This window comes from Sorghum bicolor, chromosome 9 (genome assembly GCF_000003195.3).
Source record: "Sorghum bicolor cultivar BTx623 chromosome 9, Sorghum_bicolor_NCBIv3, whole genome shotgun sequence".
Taxonomy (NCBI): domain Eukaryota; kingdom Viridiplantae; phylum Streptophyta; class Magnoliopsida; order Poales; family Poaceae; genus Sorghum; species Sorghum bicolor.
Genome location: NC_012878.2, coordinates 36514958 through 36524140, shown reverse-complemented (window position 1 = coordinate 36524140; position 9183 = coordinate 36514958).

Here is a 9183-nt window from a genome sequence, read left to right as displayed (position 1 = left end):
AGCTCTCCCCAAATTTGACCAGGTTCGCGGCACCCGAGAGCACAGTACTCCACCATCCTACAGCCGATCTAGATGTTTTCCGGTCATCTCAGATCCGTAAGGTGGGTACACACTACTCTCGCCATCTTTCCACTCCCAGTGCGCGAGTAGCTGTTCGCGTCGAGGGATCACAAGACTGGGCTTACCGAGGGCAAGCGGTTAGTACTATAAATTCTCAACCCAGCAGGCCATCAACGGAACGGTCCTTAATCGACACTGTCGGAGACACTACTTTAAGACTCCATTCTTAGAGCAAGTCCACCGACCGGTCTCAAATTGAAACATCATTGATCATAAGTGTATCCCACAACAACCCTTCAAACTTTCTTGTTTGAAAACCTATCTAGTAGCAGGGCTAAGCATCGCTACGCAGTTTTAAAATAAAACAGGTGTCAAGGACAGGATAACAGATGTCAAGGTAGTAAATGCAGCAAGTAGGTTAACCCAATTCTCAACTACCTAATGCAGCATTTTCAATTCATAAGTGATAAAAGATTTAAAATATCCAAGGAGGGGTTAATGCATCCGGGGCTTGCCTTGGTTGCAGGGCAGAGAGGGACCCTCGGAGACTTCCCAAGTCTCGGATCCTACTTCTTCGAATGGAGCACCGACCTCGGGGTTCGGTTCAACGGGCGCTCCTTCGGTCACGGACACTATACGCAAAATGATGAATGCTTATGATATGCGTATGGCAGTTATGCAAGATGGACCGAATTAAGTACGATTTGCCTTTTTAATGCAATACAGAATTGTCACTAAATAAAGTTGTTTAACAATTTACTGTTTTTACCCAAGAGATTGCATCAGTAAATTAAAACTCCTTTTAATTCCTAATTATCCTGAATTAACTAATTATTAATCCTATTTACCTTAATCAATTCTTAATTAACTACTAATGACAGTAATTAAGCATTAAGGCTAAACAATAATTAAGTGCCAAGGTCATTAGGGTTAATGACCTCAGGTCATCACACAATCCCAAAATCACTCAACCCTAATTATGAGGATTTAATTAATCACTATCTACTTATTTTGGAATTATTATTTAAGTGCTAAATAAGGGTTTATTAATATTTTAAACAAACATTATCCAAATGCCACCAAATTTTGGGTGGAGCCAGGGAATAATATCCAGAGGCTCCCCACAATTTTTGGTGATTTTTGGACACCCTAATAAATTACTAAAATTCATCAAAGTTTTATTTGCTAATTAAAAGAGCCAATTTTTTTATATCCTTGCAAACTATTAGAAAGCAGAACCTAGTATTTTTCTTGGATCCTACATATTTCAGAGAGTTTGTACAAAAATTCTCATTATTTTTGGATCAGCACAGAATTCACCATTCAAATTCAAACATTAAGCACTTTTAAACAAAAAGAAAAAAAAGAAAAGGGCACTGTGCCACGCTGGCGGCCCGCTGGGATCCGGCCCAAGTTGGCCCGAGAGTGCTCTCCCGCGCGGACCGCGCGCGCGCTCTCTTTTACGCGGCCACTGACGGGCGGGTCCCGCCCGTCAGAGGCGTCTTCAACCTCCCACCACCGCTCCGGTGAGCTCCGGCTCTGCGCCGGTGAGCTCCCGGCCTGCGCGGCGGGGTGGGTTAGCATCTCCGGTGTCTCACGCAACCTCTAGGACACACGAGACCACCTCTACTCCCTCCTACCCTCCCTGTCCACGCTCATGGCGGATGGCCGCCGCGGCCGAGCCAACGCCGGCCGCTTCAGGCGAGTAGAGCGTGAAGTAAGCGGCGCAACAGCACCAGAAGCTCACCGTGACTTCAACGAAGCAAGAAACAGCAGCGGGGAGGCGCGGGGTGAAGCTGGCCACGGTGAAGTGCTCCCGGCGGCGCTTTGGCCGGAGTTGGAAGGAAATGGCTCGGTAGAGGGCGCGGGTGGGTTATAGCTTGTGCGTGGGGGTGCAACCGGTGGCGGAGCTCAAGGCGGAGTCGCTGGGGTGCTCAAATCGCGTGGAAAGGCAACGGAGAGGACGAATTTTGGCGGCGGATGGTGGTGGTCGGCGGTGAGGTTCAAAGGAAGAAAAAGAAACACTCCGGCCGTCCGAGGCTTTATCCAAGCGGCGGAACAGGGGATGTGGATGAGGCCGTCCGCGCGAAGCACAGCAGCAAGCAGCTGCGTGGCCAGCTGCGTGGCGTCGCGCGCGGAGGCGGCTCTGCCGCGGCGGCAGTGCACCCCCCCTGCCAAACACTGTAGCAGGCCACATCCATTCAGTTTGTCTTTTTGCGAAATCCGACCAAAATTTGAACTAAAGTCAAATTTCCACCAAAACAAAAGTTGTGCCAAATTTTGTAAGCTACAAATCATATTTAGGTGTCCCAAGCTGATTCTCAAAGGAAAAAGGTTAATTTTGCCAGGCAGTTTGAAAATCAACTCAATTCAAAGGAAATTCAAATTTTTGAATTGGGGCAAATCATGATTTCCAAAATTACTTTTGATTTGGCATAACAACTTGAAAAACTCCCAACATGAAAGTTGCTCAAATTTTTGTGCTCTACAACTTTCATGTTGACCACTTTTCAAAATTCCAAATGGATTTTGAATTGGGGGTTTAAGTTGGAAAAGGGGACACTTTTCGGAAATCTGTATTTTCAAAATTACTTTGAATCTTGTATTGAAACCTCAAAAACTCAAAACACCAAAGTTGTACATCTTGCCAAGAGCTACAACTTTTCTTTTGAACTCAACCTCAAATTTTGCTTAGTTTTTGACTTATGCAAAAGGGGACAAATCTAGGATCCAGAAATCAGGGTTTTCCCCCCCTTAGCTTTTCGGAAAAAAATTCCACCCTAGGGTTTTTAGCAACCACACAAGCATCAACATCCCACATAAACACACTCTACCTCCCTAAGCTCAAGCAATAAAAATAAACTTGTTTTAAGTTGATGCATACTAATGTACTTTAACAAATATGATTTGCAATGCTCGTGATGACATGATCCATTTTTAGTAACCGTAACATCAGGGATGTTACAGCCCTTCCCCCTTAAAGAAATCTCGTCCCCGAGATTTAAAACCTTAGGGTAAGTAATGGAAAAGGAAATTTGTCAAAACTCTTTCGTCTTCAAATTTTCCATAAGGCAAGGAGTTGGGGAAAATACTTCATTATAAGCATATATGTACATTGAGTGCATGGCTCTGGTGACTCTTTTCCTTCACTAGAGTACACTCTCTATTTATCACGTGTTGTCCTGAAGAGAAGCATGGAATTCAGGAAAATTCTCTAACAAGTAATCTTCAGATTCCCAAGTGGCTTCTTCTTCAGAGTGCTGGCTCCATTGTACCTTATACCATTTGGTGGTTGTCCTTCGTGTAACTCTATCTTTTTGATCCAGTACTCGGATAGGGTATTCCGAATAAGTTAGATCTGGTTCAAGCTTTACATCTTCAATATCTTGAACTCGGTCTGGTACCCGAAGACACTTTTTCAGTTGAGACACATGGAACACATTATGTACCCCGGATAATCGTTCGGGCAGTTTAAGGCGGTAAGCGACCTGTCCACATCGGTCAATGATTGGAAATGGACCAATGTAACGAGGCGCTAACTTGCCTTTAACACCAAAACGATTTACTCCTTTCATTGGGGATACTTTCAAATACACATGATCACCTTTGACGAACTTTAATGGTCGACGTCTTTTATCGGCATAACTTTTCTGTCGGGACTGAGCAACTTTCAAGTTATTTTGGATTTGTTTCACTTTGTTCTCAGTCTCTTTCACTAAGTCAACTCCGAAGAACCATCTTTCTCCAGGTTCCGACCAGTGTAACGGAGTTCGACATCGGCGACCATACAGTGCCTCAAAGGGAGCCATTTTGATACTCTCTTGATAGCTATTATTGTAGGAAAATTCTGCTAGAGGCAAGCAGTCATCCCACTTATCTGGAAAATTCAGGGCACAAGATCTTAATAGATCTTCTAGGGTTTGATTCACCCTTTCAGTTTGCCCACCGGTTTGAGGGTGGTAGGCTGTGCTGTATAAAAGTTTAGTGCCCAGGGACTCATGTAAACATTTCCAGAATTGGGAGACAAATTGTGTGCCTCTATCTGACACTATTGTCTTTGGCACCCCATGCAGACTTAGGATACGGTCGAAATAAATCTTAGCATAGGTGGAGGCAGGATACAATAGCTTTACAGGCAGAAAATGTGCTGTTTTGGTGAGACGATCTACTATGACCCAAATTGAATCAAAGCCCTTGGCCGTCTTGGGCAATCCTACTATGAAATCCATACTTATGTCATCCCATTTCCATACGGGGATAGGTAAAGGTTGCAACTCCCCAGCGGACTTGAGATGAATGGCTTTGACTTTTCGACAGGTGTCACATTGGGCCACATAGCGAGCTATCTCTATCTTCATTTTTGTCCACCAAAACCCTTGCCTTAGGTCCTGATACATCTTATTGCTTCCCGGATGAATGGAATACCTCGTGGTATGAGCTTCATCCAGGATTTGCTGACGTAGCTCAGGTACCTTTGGAACCACTAACCGGTTCTTGAACCAGATTACTCCCGCATCATCCACCTTAAAGTCTGTAGGTGCTCTATTAGAAATCTTCTCTTTAAGATGTCTCATGCCTTTGTTTTCTTTTTGTGCCTTTATGATTTGAGCTTCGAGATGGAAATCGATCTTTAGATTGGAAAGGCTTCCTTGGGAAATCATTTCTATTCCCAAGTTCTCTAGCTCTTGGCACAAAGTTATATCCCTAGGCGTCACTGTTAAGCAATTACAGTGAGCCTTACGACTGAGGGCATCCGCTACTACATTTGCCTTACCCGGGTGATAATGCACCTCAAGGTCGTAATCTTTAATTAGTTCTAGCCACCTTCGCTGGCGCATATTAAGCTCAGCTTGAGTAAAGATATACTTCAAGCTTTTGTGATCTGTATATAAATGACATGTGTTCCCCAACAAATAATGACGCCAGATCTTTAATGCATGTACCACGGCGGCTAGTTCAAGATCATGGGTCGGGTAATTCTCTTCATGGGGTTTGAGTTGTCTGGAAGCATATGCAATTACGCGACCCTCCTGCATCAGCACACAGCCTAACCCGATCCCTGATGCGTCACAATATACATCAAAGGGTTTTTCAATATCTGGCTGGGCTAAGACAGGTGCAGTTGTCAACAACCTTTTCAGAGTCTGAAAGGCTTGCTCACATTGGGGTGACCAAACAAATTTTGTTTGACTTTTGAGCAAGGTTGTGATTGGTTTGGCGACTCTGGAAAAGTCCGGGATAAACCGACGGTAATATCCCGCCATGCCCAGAAAACTACGGACTTCATGTACCGTAGTCGGGGGTTTCCAATTCAGCACATCTTCTACCTTGCCTGGGTCTACAGCGACTCCTTCCGTTGATAATACATGACCCAGGAAATGAACTTTGTCCAGCCAGAACTCACATTTGCTGAACTTGGCATATAGTTGATGCTCCCTGAGACGGGTCAGCACGACTCTCAAGTGTTCAGCATGTTCTTTCTTAGTCTTGGAGTAAATCAAAATGTCGTCAATAAAGACAACAACAAATTTATCTAGTTCTGGCATGAAGACAGAGTTCATCAGGTACATGAAATGGGCCGGCGCATTGGTCAACCCAAAAGACATCACCAAGTACTCATACAGCCCATAACGGGTTGTAAAAGCTGTCTTGGGCACATCTTCCGGCCTAATTTTTATTTGGTGGTACCCTGATCTCAAATCAATTTTCGAGAATACTTTGGCCCCGGCTAACTGGTCAAATAATAAGTCAATGCGGGGCAGTGGGTACTTGTTCTTAAACGTCACCTCATTTAGGGGACGATAGTCGACACACAGCCTTAATGTTTGATCTTTCTTTTTCACAAACAAGGCTGGGCAACCCCATGGAGAAGAACTGGGCTGAATAAAACCTTTCTGTAACAACTCTTGTAATTGGGCTTTTAATTCGGCCAGCTCTTTCGGTGCCATTCTGTAGGCCCTTCGAGATATTGGGGCTGTCCCTGGTTTCAATTCTATACTGAATTGTACATCCCGGTCCGGAGGCAGTCCTGGTAAGTCTTCAGGAAATACATCCGGAAAATCTCGAACTACCGGAATATCTTTGACTTCAGACATACTAGCGGCATGAACTTGCCCAACGGTCCGTTTGGGAGTAACTAACTGAATTAGCAAATAAGAATTCTCATTGGGCAATGGGATTTTAATGGTTCGATGCAGGGTATCCAGCACAACCCCTCGTTGTGCCATCCAGTTCATGCCCAAGATGACATCAATTTCGTGGTCCTTAAGAACAATCATGCTAGTAGGAAAATTGTGCCCACCAAATTCGATGGGTACTTGGTGAACCATTTCTTTAGACATCAGCCGTCCTCCTGGCGACTGTATATAAAAATGATCTTGTGTTTCCCCAATGGGTATGCCATGCTTTAACACAAAGGTGCGATTGATGAATGTATGGGATGCACCAGAATCAAAGAGCATTAAAGCAGGATGCTTCGCAACAGGAAACGTACCCATCATCACTGGTTCACCCTCTGGAATCGTCTCCACTTCAGTATGGAAGACTTGCCCTGTCTTCTTTACCGGTCTACTTTTCTGTACCTGTTGCCCTTTCTGAACCCCAGTTCTGAACTGACTCGGCTGGGGTTGGCCCATAGGTGGCCTTGGAAAGGTAGGGTTGGTTTGGCGGGGAAAAGGGCACTCTTTAGAGAAATGCCCAGGCTTACCACAATTGAAGCAAGGGTAATTGTGGCTGGGCGGAGCAGTAGGGCGAACACCCGGGGCATTCGGCTGGCGTGGTGCAAAAGCGATGGCAGTAGGTCGAGAGTATACCTGCTGCCCAGGTCTGTACTGTGGAGGGGAGAAAGGACCATGATAAGGTGACGGCGCTTGGAGACGTCCGTGGCCCTGTGGATGATAAATGATCCTCTGGCGCTTTTGACCGCGACCAGAGAAAGAAGAGGAAGCAGCCTTCTTCTTGGCTTTCTTGTGTTTTCTATTCTTTTCCTCAGAGGCGATGGCAATATTTACCGCCTCATAGAAAGTAGCATTTTGGCAAGTGGTCATCGTGGTCTGAAGTTTAGTATTTAGACCACGCATGAAACAGGCTTTCCTCTTTCTGTCAGTGTTCACATGATCCGTGGCATACTGAGAGAGATGATTAAACCTTGCCACGTATTCCATAACACTTTTATCGCCTTGCTGCAAGGCGAGAAACTCTTCGGCCTTCATGGCCATGAGCCCTTCGGGGATGTAGTGGGCGCGGAACGCGTCCTTAAATTCGGTCCAGGTAACCTGGTGACCGGGAGCTTGAATAGCTAAGAAGTTCTCCCACCAGGCACCTGCAGCTCCCCGAAGCTGCTGAGCTGCAAATAGGGGTTTCTGAGTTTCTGAACACTGAATCAAATTGAACTTATGCTCCATGGTTCGGAGCCAGTCATCCGCTTCTAAAGGCTCATCAGCCTTAGTGAACACTGGGGGCCTGGTCTCGGTAAAGTCCACATACCGAGTCTCTCCGTCCCCATTGCGCGGTGCCCTGAAGTTGGGAGCAGGGTGTGGTTGACGCTGTGCTAGCTCGCGCAGCAAGCGAGCATTGTCAGTAGTGGCACTTAACAAAACAGCAATGGCGTCAGCCAACGAAGGTGGAACAGGTGGAGGGTTGGGGATATCATCCCCTCCCTGGGATGTCCCAGCTCCCTCAGATCCGCGAGTACGCATCGGCATCTGTTACAAGAATCGTAGATACCTGTTACCTCGTGAAATTCATAACTCAGAACATATCTTACATTCTTCCATTCACTTATTAAACATTAGTTCAACACACCAAGAGTAAACAAGTACAACTTTTCAAACCAAAAGAGAACTTATATTACAAACCCGAACCCCACTACGGCAAGCTAAGACCCCTACAACGACGTTGCCCTCGGTTTCACCGAACTAATCGGTGTGGCCAGAGCTGTAGCCCGGGTCGTCATTGCCATCATCCTGATTACCCCCTGGGTTGTGGTCATCGGGGTCGGACTCCTCTTCATCACTGAGGCCTGGATCGGGTTCTCCATCGTCTGCCAACTCGCCATCCGTATCCATTTCTCCTTCGCCGGGAGGTGGGTGCAGTTGATGATACAGATCAAATGCAATATCGCAATATTGCATAGCCAGGTCATTGACTGTATCTAAGTGATGTGCCAGCTCCAGTTTCTCCAGCTGGAGCTGGTCCTCTCGTTGCCACGCGACATCCCGTTGTGCGGTGACCGTGGCCGCCATCTTCACGTACAAATCCTTAAGATACCTGGCCTTGCCCAGCTTTGCATTCATCCTAGTTAGCTCATGCCGGTGGGTACTCCTAGCTTCTTCCTCTCGGGCAATGGCTGCATTCCGCTCCTCCACCATCCGGGACAACATAGCTTCACAGTTTTCTGTAGCTTGTTTTTCTTTGGCCAGTTGAGCTTTAAGTTTGCCAATCTCCATAACATTGTACATTCTCTCTCTCATCACCTCAGTCAACTCGGCGGACAACCTGTCCACCTCCTGCTGAGGCGGTGAACGGCTACTACTGGCTTGATCACTGCGTGGAGCTAGCTGATGTCGGGGAACTCCTTTTGGACCGGTCCGCTTACGCGGGGTCTGCTTCTGACGAGCCATCCTGTAGAGGGTAAGTTTAGATTAGTAAGAGAGACCTTAAAGGTTAGCAAGAATAGGATTGATTCTATTCACCCAACCCAACAAGGAGGAAGGAACTTAACCAGTTAATACATCATGATGCATGCACGAACTTACGATTCCTACTAACAATTCGTAACAATATTACTTTCAACTTTTACATCATAGGGCAATACTTTAGGTTGCTCCTCCATACTACTTCAAAAATTCTAAGAAAGCCTATAGATAGGGGTAGATTAGGACTAAGCACTTGGACTCAAAATAGGCAGGTTCATAGTATTAGATCCAAACGAATTTTTGAAGTTTTTCAAAAGGTTCAGCAGTCATCTTAGCAACGAATGCTCTGATACCAGCTGTGGCAGAACCCCCTAAGTGTTTGGGCCCACCGGCACCTGCCATTGTCCTAAGGACCTCTGACGGTGATGCCGGGAGTCCTCCCACTTCAGAAGTCCGATGAGCATTGCTGGGCGCTCATTCCACTGCT